The sequence below is a fragment of the Amblyraja radiata genome, chromosome 14 (assembly GCF_010909765.2).
Source record: "Amblyraja radiata isolate CabotCenter1 chromosome 14, sAmbRad1.1.pri, whole genome shotgun sequence".
Classification (NCBI taxonomy): Eukaryota; Metazoa; Chordata; class Chondrichthyes; order Rajiformes; family Rajidae; genus Amblyraja; species Amblyraja radiata.
The window spans coordinates 11,736,608-11,759,017 of record NC_045969.1 but is presented as its reverse complement, the minus strand read 5'-3'; the positions used below and the strand labels follow the sequence as shown (position 1 = coordinate 11,759,017).

Sequence of the window (22,410 nt, the reverse complement as noted above, 5' to 3'; positions counted from 1 at the left end):
GGGTCAGGCAGCTTCTCTGTTGATGTCAGAGATGCTGCCTGATCCACTGAGTTACTCCAGCCCTTTGTGTCTATCTTTGAAGAACACACAATGTTGTGTTGTATGCCATGTTGTAATATCATGTTATTGTGTGGTGTGGGAGCGGAGCAGTTATTGCTGCAGATTCAAAACATCAGGGACCTGGGTTCGATCCTGACCTCTGGTGTTGTCGATGTGGAGTTTGCATAGTTTTGCCTTGACTGTGCGAGTTGCAGTGTGTGCATGGGTTTCCTCATCTGTCCCAAAGATTCATTGTACATTAGCTTAACGGTACATGACTTGGCTGCTGCAAATTCCTCTAGAATATGCAAGTGACAAAAGACTATAAGGGGAGTCAATGGGCATTTTAGAGAAATTATTATTGGGGAATGGAACAAATTGAATTGGACTGCTGGGGCCAGTGTGAATCTGATGGACCAAATGACATATTTCTATGTCACAATCAGGGCTCGACATTAGCGGTTGCCCGGGTGCCACTGACCACCCAAAGTGCCGCCAGGCAACCTAAATGCCGAGTCATTTTGCCCGGCTTGGCACTGCAGATGCTGGTTTATACCAAAGAAAGACACAAAAAACTGGAGTAACTCAACGGATCAGGCAGCATCTTTGGAGAAAAGGAACGTGACGTTTCGTTTCAACGGCGGCAACAGCTGTAGTGCGGGTCAAAGATCCTAGGTGCGGGGTGACAGAGAATCGGAGAAAATGACGGGCCTCGCACAGCAGCAGGGACAGCGGCTCTTCCACCCGCACCCCGCCCGTCCTGATAACGGAAGCTGCTTGCCACTCCGCCAGCAGCGCTTTCAAAACAAACCCTCCCGCACGCCGAGGCCGGGAGAAGCGAGCGAGAGGTAGAGCAGGTGGCCCCCTTCCGCCGTCTGAAGCATCTGCACGGCTCAGCCCCGCACCTTCCTGTTGGCTGGCAGAGGAGGGGAGGCGGTGGCGAGGAGATTCCATGTGCCTTTGGCGGCGGCAGTTGGCGGTGGACAGGAAAGGAAAGGCAGCGGGGCAATGATGCCGGTATTGTCTGAGGAGCGCTGACCTTCCTTCCTCCCCCCCTCCTCTGTCTCCCTCTCCTTGTCAGTCACTCTCTCCCTCCCTGTCTGTCCCTCTACCTCTCTGTCTGTCCCTCTACCTCTCCGTCTGTCCCTCTCCCAGGGCTCGAAATTAGCGGTTGCCCGGGTGCCACTGACCACCCAAAGTGCCGCCGGGCAACCTAAACGCCGAGTCATTTTGCCCGGCTTGGCACTGCAGATACTGGTTTATACCGAAGACAGACACAAAAAACTGGAGTAACTCATTAAAAAAACTGGAGTAACTGGATTAACTGGAGTAATCCATAACGATGGATTAATAAAATTGTGAACACGTGAAGCATTAAAACCGCAGTGTTCGATTGTCACTGCTACCGTTGACACGTTATAACAGAATTCATTTCACCGGCAAATCAATGCTTTTAATATGGAGTATCAGTACAGTAATTATTTAATGAAAACATTCACAACTATACGTTGGATTTATCAACATTTTTTACTTTTACAGTCAGTCATATACATCACAAATTTGGTCAGGAGATATTTCAGTTAAAATTTTAACATTAATTCTGAAGTGGGAATGATGGAAACAGCATTTATAAAAAACTTTTTTAAAATCTGGTGCGTACAAACTGGGTATCTTCATTGCTGTTCATAACACATACATCTAATCTGAATGTCCGGTAATGTGGCATTTTGATGCCTTTAAACATATTACCAAAAGAACATTTGCTGCAGTTATGTCCTTTGACCATCTCTTGTCAGTTAGTGTGATGTTTAACCTGTCAGATGGGTATAGTCGGTTTTAACAGCTCTTATCATAAAATGTAGTTTTGATATTTCCTTGCAACCTGTATATTTTGTTGTGGATAAATTATGTGGGAAGCGTGTTTTTGTACCAATAGCAATAACGACCCATGCTATGCCCATGTCACGATAATTTTCGGTCCTTCAGAGAACATGCTTGCATCAATCTGTAGTGTGCATGGTTAAGCATATAATGTTACCATGGTCCAGGATTTATTGACACAGGTTGATCATACGCTGAATAATCCAACCACATTTTTGTTTGGAAGTGGAAAGAAATAATAGAAATTGCATTAATTGCAACATGTAAAAAGAGTTGAGATACTGTATTATAATTTTGCTGCATGTCATTGTGGTATATATCTTGTCTTGATTGGTGAGTATGTTTAGTTTGTGACTTTATTTGAAGCAGAAATGATATGTGAATGCTTCATTGAGCATAATTCCGACTGGTAACTACGCACTTCGTCCGAGCACATTATGGCATTATCGTTGTGGGTGCGTCAAAATGAGGGTTTACTTTATTGCCTTCGCGAAACAGTTCGGAGTGAGGATCAAGAGCATAGTTGACAAGGGGTTTTGGGGAGCAGCCTCTTAAAAGGTGTGCAGTAAATGAGACAAATTCGAGGGTAAGAGGGGTTATGGGGGGAAAAGCAGAAACGGGGTACTGATTTTAGAGGGCAGGAAGGTTGTTAAAAAAACACTTCACACATGGATGAAAGAAATGTGCAATAATCATTTCCATAAAGAGTGAATAGGCATCTCGACAAATGATTTTAGTACCAGAGACAGAGAGAGAGGCAGACAGACTGAGATAGACAGAGAGGGGCAGAGAGAGAGAGAGAGGGGGGCAGAGAGACAGGGAGAGAGAGACGGAGATAGAGAGACAGAGACAGAGACACAGAGAAAGAGACAAAGAGGAAGTGACAGAGAGACATATGGGGGGGGGGGGGGGGGGGGGGGAAGCAGGAACGGGGTACTGATTTTAGAGGGCAGGAAGGATGTTAAAAAAACACTTCACACATGGATGAATGAAATGTGCAATAATCATTTCCAGAAAGTTAATAGGCATCTCGACAAATGATTTTAGTACCAGAGATCAACAAACTTTCCGCCCTCCTGTTATGAAACAGCAAGCAGAGAGGGTTAAATTATTTAACCATCCATGTGAACATTTAGCAGGCGACACTCTCTTGAACATCAGACTCACTTGCTTAACATCTCGCCCGAAAAAGACACAAAATGCTGGAGTAACTCAGCTGGAGTAACTCAGCGGGACAGGACAGGCAGCATTTCCAGTTTGTAAAAAACATGTCCGTGTAACAATCTCAGCGACCCCAAGACGCCCAGCCCTTCCCAAAAAATTACAAATAAAAAGATATTTAAATATATTAATTTTCTGGTAGGCTATAGGTAGGAAAGAACAGCAGTTGCTGGTTTAAATCGAAGGTAGACACAAAGTGGAGTGACTCAGCGGGACAGGCAACATCTCTGGAGAGAAGGAATGGCAAGGAGAAGGAAATAATATTTATAAGTATATAGCACGATGGCAAAGATTATGACAAAATATTATGAATTCGCAATACACACACATACATATATATATCCTATAGAATCTACGCAGTTGCTATAAGCACGTACCTGTATGTGATCAAGCCAAACGGACACGTTTATGTTTTTTAAAGCGCTCGGAACCCAGCTTAAATACTCTTGCGGACCGCTTTCGTGGCGAGAATGAGCAAATTAATTCGGCGCCGAGTGATGGAGACAAACTCAGGAAACTGAAACTAGTTGCTGCCTCATGTTTGCAATGTTCGCGATAAACGAAAGCGAAAGTTAACCAGGATTTTCTGATTTCAGGAAACGCAAGGCAGAAGCTGGAATCTGAACAAACAAGCAGGCAGGACCCGAAACATAGACCACCCTTCTAGCCTTTACAACACCTGCCTGAGCCCCCTGAGTTCATCCAGCATGTTGTTCCTTTTTGCTTCAAGAAGAAACTGCCTTTTGTTTTGTTAAAAAAAAAAGAGGTTTGGTTCCACACATGCAATGAGAAAACAATTTCCTGCAGAGTATTTAGAAAAGTAAAATTAAAAAATGACTCTTCCTGTCCAAGATGCACTCCACCACCTGCACTGCCCACTGGTCCGAGACGGTCTGAAGAAGGGTCTCGACACAAACCGTCACCCATTCTTCCTCTCCAGAGATGCTGCCTGTCCCGCTGAGTTACTCCAGCATCTTCGGTGCAAACCAGTATCTGCAGTTCCTTCCTACACACCAAACACCCCTTCTCGAGGATTTCCTGGGCATAAACCCTCAGAAGAGAGGGATGTGTTCGACAATGAAAGAGTATCTTGGCCAGACCCAAGAGCTGATGATAGAAAACTTTGCCCTGACTGAACTGGCACTCCCACCCCACCGCTCCCACTTTCTTTCTACAACAGATGCCTAAAGGTCATTTGAACCAGTGATGGAAATCGGGGGGTACGCAGGGGGACGGTGTTCCCCTAGTTTTCAGTTTCCATCCTGTGCATGAATTTTCAGCTTTATCCTGCGCTACTTAATCCAAGGGCGAGCGAACGAGTGGACAGACGGACGAAAGCAACGTTGATAGAGCGGAATAGATGACATTTCGTGTCGAGACCCTTCTTCAGACTGAGTCATGGGAAAGAGGAACAAGAGATATAGACAAATGAATGGAAGATATGCCTATATCTCCCGTTTCCCTTTACTATCAGTCTGAAGAAGGGTCTCGACCCGAAATGTCACATATTCCGCTCTATGAACGTGGTTTTCATCCATCTGTCCGCTCGTTCGATCTCTCTTGGTGCCGGCGGATCTCCCCTCAGACTCCTCCAAACACACACACAGCATGTCCAGCAGATTGCTGCGGGCCGAGACCAGGAGCAGTGAGAAGGATGACATCAAACTGGTCATGGCAGCTATCAAAAAAGTACGGTAATGGTAAGGGTGAAATTTTTAAAAAAAACACCCGAAGGAAATAGATGTTTAACAAAAAAAAGGTAGGCGGCGATCGCTCCGTGTCCGTGTTGGAGGGAAGTGGGGGGGGGGGGGCGGGCGGGCGGCAGGGCCGGCCTTTATAGTAAGGGGGGCCCGCGCTAGAGTAATCTACTCTCGCCTCAGGTAGATCTACCCCCGGGTAGAGGGGGGAGAGAGGGGTGGAGAGAGCGTAGAGAGGTGGAGGGGGAAGAAAGGGCTAGACGAGGAAGTGGGTGTGAGCGGGATTGGAGAAGGGGGAGCGGGGGAGGTTGCTCGTTCTCTCGCAGTCCCAGGGCAGCGCTCCTGTCCCTCCAGTCGCCATGCTTCGCGCACACAGCCCCGGCTCCCCCCCCCCCCCCCCCCTCTCTCCCCCCGGGGAGAGGCGGTGAACAATACAGGGAGGGCCGGGCCAGGGGTTGGAGCAGCAACGTTTACAAACCTCGGCCTCAGCTCATACCCGTCTGCCCGGACCCCGGCATCCGCTCCTGCCGCCGGCCCTCTCCTTCCCTTCTCTCTCCTTCTATCCCCTCCCTTCCCTTCTCCCTCCCTAGTGTCCTTCCCTCCCAGTCCCCTCTTTCTCTTCGCTTTCGCCTTTCTCCTAAGATCACGAGGGGAAGGGAGAAAAGACAGCCCCTTTCTCTCCTTCATTCCTCCCGCCCTTCGTCGTTACTTCTCTCACTCCCTTCTTTCTCTCCTTCCTTCCCTCTCTCCCTTCTTTCTCTACTTCTCTCACTCCCTTCTTTCTCCACTTCCTTCTCTCCTTCCTCCCTTTTCTCCTTCCCTCACACACACACACACAACGCACAGACCGCACAGACCACACACACACACACACACCCATTAATTGCAACATGTAAAAAGAGTTGAGATACTGTATTATAATTTTGCTGCATGTCATTGTGGTATATATCTTGTCTTGATTGGTGAATATGTTTAGTTTGTGACTTTATTTGAAGCAGAAATGATATGTGAATGCTTCATTGAGCATAATTCCGACTGGTAACTACGCACTTCGTCCGAGCACATTATGGCATTATCGTTGTGGGTGCGTCAAAATGAGGGTTTACTTTATTGCCTTCGCGAAACAGTTCGGAGTGAGGATCAAGAGCATAGTTGACAAGGGGTTTTGGGGAGCAGCCTCTTAAAAGGTGTGCAGTAAATTAGACAAATTCGAGGGTAAGAGGGGTTATGGGGGGAAAAGCAGAAACGGGGTACTGATTTTAGAGGGCAGGAAGGTTGTTAAAAAAACACTTCACACATGGATGAAAGAAATGTGCAATAATCATTTCCATAAAGAGTTAATAGGCATCTCGACAAATGATTTTAGTACCAGAGACAGAGAGAGAGAGGCAGACAGACAGAGAGGGGCACAGAGAGAGAGAGGGGGGCAGAGAGACAGGGAGAGAGAGACGGTGAGAGAGACGGAGATAGAGAGACAGAGACACAGAGAAAGAGACAAAGAGGAAGTGACAGAGAGACATATGGGGGGGGGGGGGAAGCAGGAACAGGGTACTGATTTTAGAGGGCAGGAAGGATGTTAAAAAAACACTTCACACATGGATGAATGAAATGTGCAATAATCATTTCCAGAAAGTTAATAGGCATCTCGACAAATGATTTTAGTACCAGAGATCAACAAACTTTCCGCCCTCCTGTTATGAAACAGCAAGCAGAGAGGGTTAAATTATTTATCCATCCATGTGAACATTTAGCAGGCGACACTCTCTTGAACATCAGACTCACTTGCTTAACATCTCGCCCGAAAAAGACACAAAATGCTGGAGTAACTCAGCGGGACAGGACAGGCAGCATCTCCAGTTTGTAAAAAACATGTCCGTGTAACAATCTCAGCGACCCCAAGACGCCCAGCCCTTCCCAAAAAATTACAAATAAAAAGATATTTAAATATATTAATTTTCTGGTAGGCTATATATATATAGGTAGGAAAGAACAGCAGTTGCTGGTTTAAATCGAAGGTAGACACAAAGTGGAGTGACTCAGCGGGACAGGCAACATCTCTGGAGAGAAGGAATGGCAAGGAGAAGGAAATAATATTTATAAGTATATAGCACGATGGCAAAGATTATGACAAAATATTATGAATTCGCAATACACACACATACATATATATATCCTATAGAATCTACGCAGTTGCTATAAGCACGTACCTGTATGTGATCAAGCCAAACGGACACTTTTATGTTTTTTAAAGCGCTCGGAACCCAGCTTAAATACTCTTGCGGACCGCTTTCGTAGCGAGAATGAGCCAATGAATTCGGCGCCGAGTGATGGAGACAAACTCAGGAAACTGAAACTAAAGTTGATGCCTCATGTTTGCACTGTTCGCGATAAACGAAAGTTAACCAAGCTTTTCTGATTTCAGGAAACACAAGTCAGAAGCTGGAATCTGAACAAACAAGCAGGCAGGACCCGAAACATTGACCACCCTTCTAGCCTTTACAAGACCTGCCTGAGCCCCCTGAGTTCATCCAGCATGTTGTTCCTTTTTGCTTCAAGAAGAAACTGCCTTTTGTTTTGTTAAAAAAAAAAAAGAGGTTTGGTTCCACACATGCAATGAGAAAACAATTTCCTGCAGAGTATTTAGAAAAGTAAAATTAAAAAATGACTCTTCCTGTCCAAGATGCACTCCACCACCTGCACTGCCCACTGGTCCGAGACGGTCTGAAGAAGGGTCTCGACACAAACCGTCACCCATTCTTCCTCTCCAGAGATGCTGCCTGTCCCGCTGAGTTACTCCAGCATCTTCGGTGCAAACCAGTATCTGCAGTTCCTTCCTACACACCAAACACCCCTTCTCGAGGATTTCCTGGGCATAAACCCTCAGAAGAGAGGGATGTGTTCGACAATGAAAGAGTATCTTGGCCAGACCCAAGAGCTGATGATAGAAAACTTTGCCCTGACTGAACTGGCACTCCCACCCCACCGCTCCCACTTTCTTTCTACAACAGATGCCTAAAGGTCATTTGAACCAGTGATGGAAATCGGGGGGTACGCAGGGGGACGGTGTTCCCCTAGTTTTCAGTTTCCATCCTGTGCATGAATTTGCAGCTTTATCCTGCGCTCCTTAATCCTGTCCCTCCAGTCGCCATGCTTCGCGCACACAGCCCCGGCTCCCCCCCCCCCCCCCTCTCTCCCCAGGGAGACGCGGTGAACAATACAGGGAGGGCCGGGCCAGGGGTTGGAGCAGCAACGTTTACAAACCTCGGCCTCAGCTCATACCCGTCTGCCCGGACCCCGGCATCCGCTCCTGCCGACGGCCCTCTCCTTCCCTTCTCTCCTCCCCTTCTACCCCTCCCTTCCCTTCTCCCCTCCCTCGTGTCCTTCCCTCCCTCCTTCCTCTCTCTCTTTTCTCTTCTCCTTTCCTCCCTTCTTTCTCTCCTTCCTTCCCTCTCTCCCTTCTTTCTCTACTTCTCTCACTCCCTTCTTTCACTCCTTCCTTCCCTCCCTCCCTTCTTTCTCCACTTCCTTCTCTCCTTCCTCCCTTTTCTCCTTCCCTCACACACACACACATAAAGCACAGCACACACACACACACACACACACACACACACACACACACACACACACCCATCGTTCTAACATGTGAGAGAGCATCGCCTGGGTGCAGAAGCCACGCTGTTAGTAGGTTGTAGAAGCAAGCGAGTGCAGATGCTGGTTGATACAATGGATCGACTGGGCTTATAATGGATCGACTGGGCTTAGTAATAGACAATAGGTGCAGGAGTAGGCCATTCGGCCCTTCGAGCCAGCACCTCCATTCAATGTGACCATGGCTGATCATCCCCAATCAGTACCCCGTTCCTGCCTTCTCCCCTTATCCCCTGACTCCGCTATTTTTAAGAGCCCTATCTAGCTCTCTCTTGAAAGCATCCAGAGAACCTGCCTCTACCACCCTCTGAGGCAGAGAATTCCACAGACTCACCACTCTCTGTGAGAAAAAGTGTTTCCTCGTCTCCGTTCTAAATGGCTTACTCCTTATTCTGAAACTGTGGCCCCTGGTTCTAGACTCCCCCAACATCGGGAACATGTTTCCTGCCTCTAGTGTGTCCAAGCCCTTAACAATCTCATATGTTTCAATGATCTCCTCTCATCCTTCTAAACTACAGAGTGTACAAGCCCAGCTGCACCATTCTCTCAGCATATGACAGTCCCGCCATCCCGGGAATTAACCTTGTAAACCTATGCTACACTCCCTCAATAGCAAGAATTTCCTTCCTCAAATTAGGGGACCAAACCTGCACACAATACTCCAGGTGTGGTCTCACTAGGGCTCTGTACAACTGCAGAAGGACCTCTTTGCTCCTATATTCGATTCCTCTTGTTATAAAGGCCAACATGCCACTTACTTTCTTCACTGATGTACAAGGACGCCCAGATCCCGTTGTACTTCCCCTTTTCCCAACTTGACGCCATTTAGATAGTAATCTGCCTTCCTGTTTTTGCTACCAAAGTGGATAACCTCACATTTATCCGCATTAAACTTCATCTGCATGCATCTGCCCACTCCCCCAACCTGTCCAAGTCACCCTGCATTCTCAGAGCATCCTCCTCACAGTTCACACTGCCACCCAGCTTTGTGTCATCTGCAAATTTGCTAATGTTACTTTGAATCCCTTCATCCAAATCATTGATGTATATTGTAAATAGTTGCAGTCCCAGCACCGAGCCTTGCGGTACCCCACTAGTCACTGCCTGCCATTTTACTTCGGAGTCTTCTACTTCTTCTTCTTGTAGGATTCCAGCAGTGTAGACGCTGCTAAGCGTATTACTGCCCTCCACAGGTCAAAGTTTGAACTAAATCCTTACATACAGTTCTGTAACTTGCAGGAATTGAAGAACAGCCCTGGATATCAGTTGATGTTTCTCACTGTGTCCAAACAAAGATGAAACAGAAAAAGCCTCAACTCCAAGTCCTGTCAGTCTAACAAACAATACTTCTCTTTCTACCCTGTACTTTTTACATTCTAGGAAAACATGCTTAACTGTCTCATTACTCCCACATTCACACAAGCCAGAAACATGTTTCCCTACAATGCACAAATAGTAATTTAACCCACAGTGTCCCAACCTCAATCTACACAGTTTAACTGAGTCCCTATGGGACAAAGATGTACAGAAACATATTTTCCTAACTTCAGATTGTATAGAAAAGTAGTGTCTACCCCAGACTTCCATTTCCCATCCTCTCTGCCATTCTTTTGTTAAGCCCTCTTTAATTATTTCTCTCAGTTCCACTCTCCCCAATAATACATGGATATCTATTTCTCTTCTTAAACTCTCCTTTGCTATGAGGTCCACCTGCTCATTCCCCCTCACCCCAGCATGCCCGGGAACCCAGCAAAAAGTGATGTTACACGCAAACCCAATTCTAGAAAACACACTCATGATTTCATTTAGAATGTCAGGACGAGCTTTAGATTTCCCTACTCTTAAAGTTTCAAGAGCAGCTGCAGAATCAGAACAGATAATGACTTCACTAAAACTGGCTTCCTCAATCCACCATAGAGCCCATTGAATTGCCATTAATTCAGTCGTGAGAACAGAGCTTCCATCAGAAATGCGCCGGCCAATCTTCAACCCAAGCTGCTCCACATACACTCCAAACCCAGCTCTCCCACTAACTGGATCTTTAGATCCATCTGTAAAAACAATCAAAGTGCTCTCACTGATTGAATTAAGATATTCCACTATTCTTGGAGTCACCTCGCGCTTATCTTTTTCCTGAAGAAAAGCAAGCTCAATAAACAGTTCAGGAAGAACCCAATAGGGCACAGGTAGCCATATTGTATGCTCTATAATACCCCCTTGTTCCAAACCCAGCTTCTTAGCCCACTGATTTATAATGACAAAAAATGTGTTATATTTGTTACCATCATCAACCTCTTGCAACAAACACCTTGCTGGGAAGGTATCATTACACCCACAAAGTTTAGCCCAGTAATGTAACCCTAGCTTAATGCGCCTTAACCATAAGGGCATTTCTCCCATTTCAACAATCAGGGCAGGGACTGGGGAAGTCCTGAAGGCGCCACAGCAAAGCCTCAAAGCCTTTGCCTGCAACACATCTAGCCTAGCCAGAACAGTTTTAGACGCAGACCCATACACAAAACACCCATAGTCAAGAGAAGATCTGATCTAAAGCTTCCTACAGAGTAAAGCTAGAAAACAAATTACAAGCTAATGACATCAAAGGGGTGTGGCAAGGTCTGCAGGCTATCACAGACTATAAAACCAAGCACCATGTTCTAGACAGCGACCCCTCCCTCCCTGGGAGGCTCAATGACTTTTACTGTCGTTTTGACAAGGGCAACCATCAGTCTCCCTCTTTAACCACAGAGCTGGGCGACACTACTCCTACTGTCTCAGAACATGACGTCAGAACCCTGCTCCGCCAACTTAACACCAGGAAGGCAGCAGGGCCTGACGGTGTGGCGCCTGCTACATTAAGACACTGCTCTAATGAACTGACACCCGTCCTCACCTCCATTTTCAACTGGTCACTTCAACTCTCAATTGTGCCTGCTTGTTTCAAGTCAGCTGTGATCGTACCAGTCCCCAAGAAAAATAACATCACTTGTCTTAACGACTATAGGCCTGTTGCCTTAACTTCAGTCATCATGAAGGTTCTTGAGAGACTGGTATGCAAACATCTTTCCAGCATTACACTTGATCCTTATCAATTCGCCTACAGAGCCAACAGAAGTGTAGATGATGCAGTGTCCCTCTGTGTGCACTCCATCCTCCAACACCTGGAATCCAGATCCACATATGCTCGCATTCTTTTTGTGGATTTTAGCTCCGCATTTAATACCATCGATCCTGTAAAGTTGATGCACACTTTACAGGAACTGGGGGTCAACTCATCTCTATGTAAATGGATCTATAACTTTCTATGTGACAGAAAACAGGTGGTAAAAATTGGTAACCATGTCTCACTGGCTAGGTTCCTGAACATCGGCGCCCCCCAGGGTTGCGTTTTATCACCTCTTCTGTACTCTGTATACACACATTTTTGCTGTTCACACTCTGACTCTGTCTTGTTATTTAAGTTTGCAGATGACACATCTGTGGTAGGTCTTATTACCAATAACATCGATACCGTTTACCGTAGGGAAGTAGAGGAGCTAGTAAGGTGGTGTGAGAACAACAACCTCATACTTAACATCTCAAAAACTAAGGAGCTGGTTGTTGATTTCAGAAAGAAGGCCACCCCCCTCCTCCCTCTCTTCATCAATGGAGAGGTGGTTGAGAGGGTCACCTTCTTTAAGTTCCTCGGGACCACCATACATCAATCCCTATCATGGGAGCTCAACACTAGTCTCATAATCAGTAAGTGCCACCAGCGACTCTACTTCCTGCGGCAGCTCAAAAAATTCAGGGTCAGTCGACCAGCCATGACCCACTTCTATAGGTCTACCATAGAAAGCATACTCACATTCTCCATGCTTGTCTGGTATGGTCACACAACCTCGCAGGATAAGATTCGGCTGGAGAGAATAGTGCGCCGAGCTTCTAAGATCATCGGTTGCAGCACACTCCCCTCAGTGACATCACTTTACTCAACAAGACTCACCAGAAAGGCCAAAAAAATCATAGCAGACCACTTTCACCCGGCACATCACCTCAGGAAGGAGATATAGAAGCATTAAAAGTAATACATCTCGCTTCAGAGACAGCACCTACCTCCAAGCCATCAGATATTTGAATTTGCACTAATCACTTTGCACTTTCTTTTGCACTTGCACCTACGTTTAACATGACGCTGCTGGGTACTGTCCTTCCTGTATATATTGTCCTTTGTACGATATTGTCTGTATTATTTATTATTTATTGTGGTGTATGTGGTGGATGTATTGTACTGAATTGTATCTGTCTGAGAGCGAACCAAGACACATTCCTATCAACTTGTTGACATGGCAATAAACTTCTTGAATCTTGAATCTTGAATCATGGCCTGATAAATTAGCAGCATTGTCTCCCTGTTGGCCCCCCACTCACACCCAACCAGACTTCTCATAACATTCAGAACTTTTCCACACTTCAACACAATTTTACCTACATGCACAGCCCAAGTCATATGCTCTTCAAACCAAACACCCAAAAACTTAAAAACCTTTACCTTCTCCAATAGAGACCCATACATATACAGCCCTAACTTAGGTAACTTTCTTTTAAAACCAAATACCATATATTTAGTCTTAGAGGCAGAGATTTTAAAGCCCCATGTGTTCCCCCATTCCTCTACAGACACTAACACTCTTTGAATCTGTTTTAAAACAAACTCTACATTACGACCTCTTTTCCAGATGGCCCCGTCATCTGCAAACAAAGACAGACCAAATCCTCTCTCTAATTTACAAAATATGTCGTTTATCATGATATTAAATAAAACTGGACTGATAACACTTCCCTGCGGGGTTCCATTCTCTATTTCTACAGTCTCTGAGCTGACACTACCAACCATTACTTGTATTGTTCTATTCAATAAAAAATCCTTAATCCAGTTGAACATTCGTCCCCTGACTCCCAAGTCAAAAATTTTAATCATTAATCCCTCCTTCCACAAAGAATCATATGCCTTCTCAATATCAAGGAATACACTCACTACTGTTTCCTTGCTTCTAAATGCCCTTTTAATATCCTGATCCAAAACTGATACAGACTCCATTGTAGACCTTCCATTCCTAAAGCCATTCTGTACATCAACAAGTAGTCTTCTGGTTTCTAAAAAATAAACTAGTCTGTTGGTTACCATCCTCTCCATAATTTTACAGAGCACTGCTGTGAGCGCTATAGGGCGATATGAACTAGGGTCAGATGCCTCTTTGCCTGGTTTTAAAATAGGGACCACGACTGCATGTTTCCATTCCTTTGGTAAATAACCCTCTGCCCACACAGTATTAAACAAAGCTAAGATTTCATCAAGTACAATATCATCCAGATGTTTAAATAACTCATACGACAACCTATCTCTCCCCGGGGTGGTATTTGCCCCAGACATAATTGCATCCTTCAACTCTTTTATGGTAAAAAACAGATTAAAGGTATTATCATTTACTAAATTCCTCTCCAGCTTCCACTGATTAACTGCCATCAGCTCAGTTCTCTTTCTACACCTCTCCACTCCCATGCTCTCTGATCTATGCCCTGCTTGAAAACTGTCAACACACATGTCTGCTTTTTCCTTATTGGAGACTGCTACCACCTCACCCTTCTGCAACACTGGTAACAAACTTCTTTTGTATACTCCTGACATTCTACGCACAGCTGACCACAAATGCCTTACTGGAGTTTCCAGGGCCTAGCGTACCACAAAACTTCCTCCAACTATTCCTCTTTGCATCCTTTACAACTCGTCTTGCTACTGCCCTTAGCCGCTTGTACTCCATTGCATTGACCAAAATTGGATACTTTCTTAATTTTCGATAGGCTATATTCCTATTCCTTACAGCTTCATCACATTCTTTATTCCACCAAGGAACAGACATACGGGACCTAGGTTCCTGCTTCACAGGAATAGTACAACAAGCTGCCTCATGAATCATGAGACTAATGGAAGTATTCCAACTATCTACAGAACCCTCACTATTAACCTCTCCAACTAAACTTTGAGCCTTCTCTTGGAATTTATCCCATTTGGCCTGAAAAAAGTTATATCTAGGGACTTTCTTTTCCACTTCTCTCCTCAAATCCCTACCAAACCTACATAAAATTGGATAATGATCACTACCCAGTGTATATCTATCCATTACATCCCATTCACCAATTCGTGCTAAATTTGATGAAGCAATTGATAAATCTATGTGGCTGCAGGTGTTTCTCACAATATTATACCTAGACGGCCTTCCATCATTTAACAATACCAACTCATACTTGTCTAGAAATTCTTCAACAATAACACCATTTTTATCCCTGTGATCACTACCCCATAAAGGATTATGCGCATTAAAGTCTCCAATCCATATAACAGGACACCTTACCTTCTCCATTATCTCATCAAAATCTGACAATATCAAGGGTTGACAGGGGTTATAATAATTTATCACAGTGATAGAATTCTGGCCGCTCCTAACTTCCACAGCCAAAACCTCAAGATTAGAATTAATGTCAACTTTCCTATACTGCAACCCAGTCTTAACAAAAGTTGCACAACCCCCACCTGATCTATCAGACCTATCTAATCGCACACATTCATAACCTGGGATTACAAAATCTAGACAGGGCTTTAACCATGTCTCTTGGATACATATTAGTTCTGGTGCTTCTTTAAATTCATCAACAAATCTCTTTAACTCTTGACCGTTTCCAATCAGACTCCGGGCGTTCCATTGAAGTATATAAAACATTATGGTGTTAATGAGGATCCCCATCATCCACCTCACTGACATACTCCATACTGCTAGCTCTCGACAACTGTGACCTCTCCATACACTGACCCATAAGGAGGGCAACTATACGGCGTCAGAGGGGCCTGGGCTGGACGAGGCCGGCCTGGAGGGTTCCCCTCCGTCATTATGGACGTTCTACACATCCTGATATGGTCCACAGATCAGGGCCATATCATCGCAGGTCCTCGGGGGACTACGGCAGTGCCTGTTTTCAGGGCTGCTTTCAAATCTTCTCTCAGTGGAAAGGAGTGCATAGGGTCAGTGTGTGTCAGAGGTATTCTAGAGGACATATACTATCCACACACCTCGGCAGTTCTACCCTCCAAATCAAGGATGGGAATGAGACCTACATCAGGGGCCTTTGGGTTTGCCTCAAGACCACCGGTATATACGCAGGTACGTGAGTCTGGGTTCCGTAACATGGGTTGTGTGGTCTAATTATAGTGTATTCTTCTTAAGTATGGCTATCAGGGTGGGCATTTATTTAGTTGCCACTAGGTCACGTCGTCACTATTATACCAAGAGAGGATTATTGTCACACCAACAAATTGGGTAATAGAATTACACCTGCCATAGCAGTCTTAATCACTGGTTGGAAAGCCTTGTTGAGCTTTAATTATCAGTCACCTGTGCGAGCTATACATGGTGGCGTCATGGTTAATCCACTCATTAAGGGACTGTGGAAGATTTTCCCCAAATTGCCAATATCAATTAAGTAATGAAATCTCTCGTTAACTGGGAGGGGCGGCTTCATTCAGGTAAATGTCTTCGCCATGACAAATAACTGGCAGGTTTGTGTCCAGCATTTCTCTCACTATGTCTGACGTACGGGGGCCAGAGGCACTCCAGTCCTTCTCTGTATACTGCGTTAGCATCGGGCCATGGGAGCGACTCCCGAGGTGTTTTAATTTGGGCCGCGGGAGCGACTAGCATCTTTCATTTCACTGCACATCTCGTATGTGTATGTGACGAATAAACTTGACTTGATAAACTTGACTTGGAAAGGAGCAGGATTCGGAGTCACTAGCACGTGCAGCCTGTTTGGGGAATGAGGATACCAACAGCGCATCGATTTGCACAGCTAGTCCTGGCGGCTGCTGAAGGAAGCAACCAGACAAACCCAACTCGGAGTGGGTGCCAAGGCTTGGTCATCTATATCAGGCGAGATTGGGATTCGTTGCAGTCAAAGAACACTCCATCTAAAGGCATGTCAGGCAGCAGCTACTGGTTCAGGGTTGCAAGTTCCTCCCACTCAAAGGACAGAGTGCTAGAGAGAGTGCTACAGGTGTATGCACATGTGCCTGAAGCAACGCCTGGTTCAGGGTTGCCATTCCTCCCACTGGGTTGAGAGCCGTGATGGAGATGGTGCTAAAATACATGCACACATGCCTGAGGCACACCTGGTTCACCGCATAAGTCCTCCTAATCGGATGTATAAAGGATGAAGATGGAGCCATATATATTATAAGACCAAGGGAGATGGAGTCGCAAAACATGGTGCGATTAGAGCCATGCACAGACAAGTTGAGGAGACGAATGGTGACAACGGATTCAGGTGAAATTACTTCCACTCTAAAAGAGTGCCTAAGGTTAGTATGGATTGACTCCAAACAGGAACGGAATATGACTGTGCCGGGGTCCCATGCTTAATGCATAATGCACGATGGTAACATGAGAGAAAATGGTGCTTTGCCTCTACAATTGCTGCTCCGTCGGTGACGGACTAGCTCTAGAAGAGAATTTGCCCAGCAGCATCAGCAATCTAATGGGAATGACAACATGGACAGAGTCTACGAATGAAATTTTGCTAGAACTCCAGTAAGGTAAGGGACCTGGAGTTAGAGACGCTGGTAAGTAGGTCTCGTTATTTACCTCCATGAAAGTAAAAAAAGATGATTTGTGCATGAAGAAGCCATGACTAAATCAAAGATACTAGAGTGGAGACGGAAGCCGGTTATGGAAATGGTGCTGAAGTTTACCCATGACCCTTTATCGTCGAGTGGACTATCTGGCACCGCTATAGGATCTTTGGTTTCCAGTGTCCATGAGATGGAGAGGGTGAAGGAATATGGCGCTGTAAGGGCAGTCCACGTCTTTCACCAGCTCATTGGAACTTTTCCCAGTTCCATAATGACATCTAAGAACTTGGCCCTCATCAGACTTGGCGTCTCTCTCCGCCGTAAACGGAGTTCACCTCCTGGATGCTCAACTCATAGACCACCTGCTCCTTCCTGAAGTGGATATCAAACAGCTGTAAACCGCTGGCGGGGCTGTGGCGGAATGCGAACTCCCAGTCAAAGTGGCGAACGTGGTTGTTCACAATGGGGTATCTTGGTCCACGTGGCTCGAACTTGAGGGGGCCGTAGGTTTGAAACTTCTGGCGAGGTCTCAGCGAGGCGTAGTTGGGATCCGAATCCGTCCTTTGTATCTCTCTTGCTCTCTCACTCTATCTCGCCCTCTTGCCTCGGCATTCCCGGAATCATTTGCCGTTTTGCGGGGATGGCTGCATCTGCGGTTCCTTCCTGGTGGGGGGGGGGGGGGGGGGTTCGTGGGGGAATCCTGGCCTGTGGCGGCTCCTGGTCCGTTTCCTCTGCAGATTTAAATCGTAATTCCGATTTTATTGTTTTCCTATGTCAATTATTTGTGCCCGATTATTTGGTGGCCAATCAACCACTGTCTCTAAGGAGGTTGCGTCCAATCACCGACCAGCTTCCCTTAAAATTCCAGTCCAATTAACAAACCGGTCTCCTCCCGTCCAATCAGCCGCTGTCTCCAAGGGCATTATGTCCAATCACAGGATGCGCTGGTCACTCGGCGTCCAATCAGACAGTTTCCTAGGGGCCCAAAATTGCGGGAGAAACTCAGCGGGTGCAGCAGCATCTATGGAGTGAAGGAAATAGGCGATGTTTCCGGCCGAAACCCTTCTTCAGACGGGTGGGGGGGAGAAGGAAGGAAAAAGGGAGGAGGAGGAGCCCGAGGGCGGGGGGATGGGAGGAGACAGCTCGAGGGTTAAGGAAGGGGAGGAGACAGCAAGGGCTAGCAAAATTGGGAGAATTCAACGTTCATGCCATCCGGACGCAAGCAACCCAGGCGGAATATGAGGTGCTGTTCCTCCAATTTCCGGTGTTGCTCACTCTGGCAATGGAGGAGACCCAGGACAGAGAGGTCGGATGGGGAATGGGAGGGGGAGTTGAAGTGCTGAGCCACCGGGAGTTCAGGTAGGTTATTGCGGACTGAGCGGAGGTGTTCGGCGAAACGATCGCCCAACCTCCGCTTAGTCTCCCCGATGTAAATCAGCTGACATCTAGAGCAGCAGATCCAGTAGATGAGGTTGGAGGAGATACAGGTGAACCTTTGTCGCACCTGGAACGACTGCTTGGGTCCTTGAATGGAGTCGAGGGGGGAGGTGAAGGGACAGGTGTTGCATTTCTTGCGGTTGCAACGGAAAGTGCCTGGGGAGGGGGTGGTACGGGAGGGAAGGGAAGAATTGACAAGGGAGTTGCGGAGGGAGCGGTCTTTGCGGAAAGCAGACATGGGGGAGATGGGAAGATGTGGCGAGTGGTGGGGTCACGTTGGAGGTGGCGGAAATGGCGGAGGATTATGTGTTGTATTTGCCGGCTGGTGGGATGAAAGGTGAGGACCAGGGGGACTCTGCCCTTGTTGCGAGTGCGGGGATGGGGAGAGAGAGCAGTGTTGCGGGGTATGGATGAGACCCTGGTGCGAGCCTCATATATGGTGGCGGAGGGGAATCCCCGTTCCCTGAAGAACGAGGACATTTCCGATGCCCTGGTATGGAATGTCTCATCCTGGGAACAGATGCGGCGTAGTCGGAGGAATTGGGAGTAGGGGATGGAGTCTTTACAGGGGGCAGGGTGGGAAGACGTGTGGTCCAGATAGCCATGTGAGTCAGTTGGTTTGTAGTGTATGTCGGTCAGAAGTCTGTCCCCTGCGATGGAGATGGTGAGGTCAAGGAATGGTAGGGAAGTGTCGGAAATGGTCCTGGTGTATTGGAGTGCCGGATGGAAGTTGGTGGTGAAGTGGATGAAGTCAGTCAGTTGTGTGTAGGTGCAGGAGGTGGCCCCAAAGCAGTCATCAATGTAACGGAGGTAGAGGTCGGGGATGGGGCCCTGGTACGTATTGAACAAGGAACAAGCCGACGGGAACATCGCGGAGCTGTGGCTGTGGGCGTCCGGCCGTGGGTGGCGCTGATTTCAAACACCGCAGGGCCTGCAATCTCTCGCTGAGATCGCCAGTGTCGGAGCTCCGACCAGCGCGGCCCGTGGACTTCGGGAGCCGATGTCTCCGGGGAGGAAGCGGCCGTTCCAGATACTCCAATGCCGCTGGAGGGTGTTCTCCCGACGCCGGAACTCCATCATCTGGTGAAAGGGCCTATAACATAGGGCCGCTGTTGCGGCGACTGCGGAGGCCTCAAATAGGCCCCGACCTCTGGTGAACACAGAGGTGGAGGACTGGACTTTTTAGTGCCTTCCCTCACAGTGGAAAGTGTTGATTCTGCTGTGGGGGGGACGTTCATGTTATATTCTATAGTATGTTGTGTCTTTTTTTATTTTTTCATTTTATATGGATGTATGGTAATATGATTTCTTATCTGTAAAGCACTTTGGCTTCAAAGTGATTTGATTTAAAAGAGCTATATAAATAAAAATTACTTACTTACTGCACACTAGGGACAATTATACACTTTACCGAAGCCAATTAACCTACAAACCTGTACGTCCTTGGATTGTTGGAGAAAACCGGACAAAACCCACATGGGGTCACAGGGAGAACGTACAAACTTCGTACAGAGCACCTGTAGTCGGGATCTAATCCGGGTCTCTGGCGCTGTAAGGAAGCAACTCTACTGCCGCGCCACCATGCCACCACTATTGCTTGGCACTGGTACATGCCACACCTCCTACCCTGGGTTTCCGTTGTAAAGGGGGAGGGGGACTTCTATGAGGACAGTTGGCCACTGGGACACCCGAACTTCCAGGTGGCAGAAGAGACTGGATTTGACTGGATAACAGACGAGGGCGAGGAAGTTGAGAATGTGTATGTGGAGGAAACGCCTTCAGGCATTGTGTATTGACATAGAGGGCACCTCACAGACACACAGTCATATAGCTTGGTAACAGGCCCTTCAGCCCAATTTCTTTCAGCTTGGCTTCAAAGTGTTTGGTAGAATTCGCAAGTAATTTGGTGATATTACTTGACAGGGATCGCGACGTGAACGCTTCTACCTTGATATCAGCATCAACGCCCTCAAGACTGGCAAAGCCATCGGCCTGGACAATATTTTCACAGAGGAGATCAAGCAGTTTGGACCTCTGACACGGAAGTGGGTCCTTGAGCTGACGAACAACTGCATGCTGACAAGAAACATCCCAAAGATCTGGAGGAAAACCAAAATTATCGCCCTTCTAAAACCCGGTAAAGATCCAGCATATGCAAAGATCTTCCGCCCAATCTCCCTGCTATGCCACCCGTACAAGCTGTTTGAGCGCCTGATCCTCAACAGGCTTGCCCCAGTCGCTGAACCAGCCATCATCCCTCAACAAGCTGGATTCCGACCTGGCAAATCCACAACAAGTCAACTTCTGAATCTCACACAGCACATTGAAGACTGGCTCCAGAAAGGACTGGTGACAGGAGCCGTCTTTGTTGATCTGTCTGCCGCGTATGACACTGTGAACCACCGCCTCCTCCTAAAAAAGATCTTGGAGAATACCAAAGACCTGGCACTCACGGACCTCATCGGAGCCCTCCTGAAAGATAGGCGCTTCTATGTTGTCCTTAACAACAAGCAAAGTCGCTGGCGACAACAACGGAATGGCTTGCCTCAAGGTAGTGTGCTGGCTCCACTACTATATAACATCTACACCAATGACCAGCCAATGGACCAGAGCACTGAGCGGTTCATCTACGCCGACGACCTCTGTGTAACATCCCAAGAGAGTACGTTTGAAGCTGTAGAAGCGAATCTCACCTCAGCCCTAGATGAGCTACACCTCTACTACGAGCGCAACCACCTACATGCAAACCCTGCGAAGACCCAAGCCTGCTCGTTCCATCTCAGGAACCGGGAAGCAAACAGACCCCTTAACATCACATGGTCTGGAACACCTCTTGGGCACTGCACCAACCCTGCCTACCTCGGTGTAACACTGGATCGCACTCTCTACTATAAGGAACACGTCAAAAACACCAAACTGAAAGTTAACTCCCGAAATAACATCCTCCGGAAGCTGACCAACTCCAAATGGGGAGCCACAGCACACTCATTAAGATCTACTGCTCTGGCCCTGTGCTACTCCTCTGCGGAGTATGCGTGTCCTGTTTGGGAGAGATCATCCCATGCCAAGAAACTAGACCCAGCATTGAATAACACCTGCCGCTCAATCACTGGCTGCTTGAAGCCCACCAACATAAACAACCTGCACCTCCTCGCTGGCATTGCCCCTGCTGATGTGAGACGGGAAGTCGCCAGCCGAGTAGAGATGACCAAGGCCACCAGTGATGAACGCCACCTCCTCTACGGACGTGTACCCCCGGCCCAACGGCTGAAGTCCAGGAGAAGCTTTCTCAGCCATGTCCAACCCCTAATAGCATCACGGGAAGAAACCAGACTCCAACTATGGACAAAAAGGCTTGAGGACGACCCCCCTCCTACTGACATGGGTATCCCTCCTTCTGAAGCCCTCCCTCCGGGCTCAGAAGCACCATGGGTCCAGTGGAAGACGCTCAACCGCCTGAGAAGAGGAACAGGGCGATCAAAAGCTGCCATGGCCAGATGGGGCTATGAAACTGGCCAAACCACCTGTGAATGTGGAGAAGAGGACCATACAATGCAGCACTGCCTTGTCTGCCCCCTACTACCCAACCAGTGCAGCTCAAAGGATCTTGCAGTGTTCAATAAAAACGCAAAGGACTGTGTAAAGGAATGGGAAACTGTCATATAACCAACCAGCTTCAAAGACACGAAAAGAAGAAGAAGCCCAATTTGCCCCATCTACACTAGTCCCACCTGCCTGCATTTGGCCCATATCCCTCTAAATCCATGTATCTGTGTAAATGTTTCTTAAACAATGTCATAGTAGCTGTCTCAACTACCGTCCATCACC

General features: G+C 47.1%; 1 protein-coding gene across 4 annotated transcripts in view; it reads right to left on the bottom strand.

Moving 5' to 3' along the window:
* Positions 1-7,171, bottom strand: part of LOC116980361 (interferon-induced GTP-binding protein Mx3-like) — a 43,822-nt gene extending 36,651 nt beyond the window's left edge. The window contains exon 1 of one of the 4 annotated variants that reach the window (XM_033032516.1): positions 7,046-7,171. The gene's annotated coding sequence lies outside the window, so the exon portion shown is untranslated. Of the gene's footprint in view, positions 1-3,518; positions 3,626-7,045 lie in introns of those variants that run through there. The other 3 variants (XM_033032514.1, XM_033032515.1, XM_033032517.1) reach the window with 3 other exon arrangements.
* Between the last annotated feature and the right edge of the window lie 15,239 nt (positions 7,172-22,410).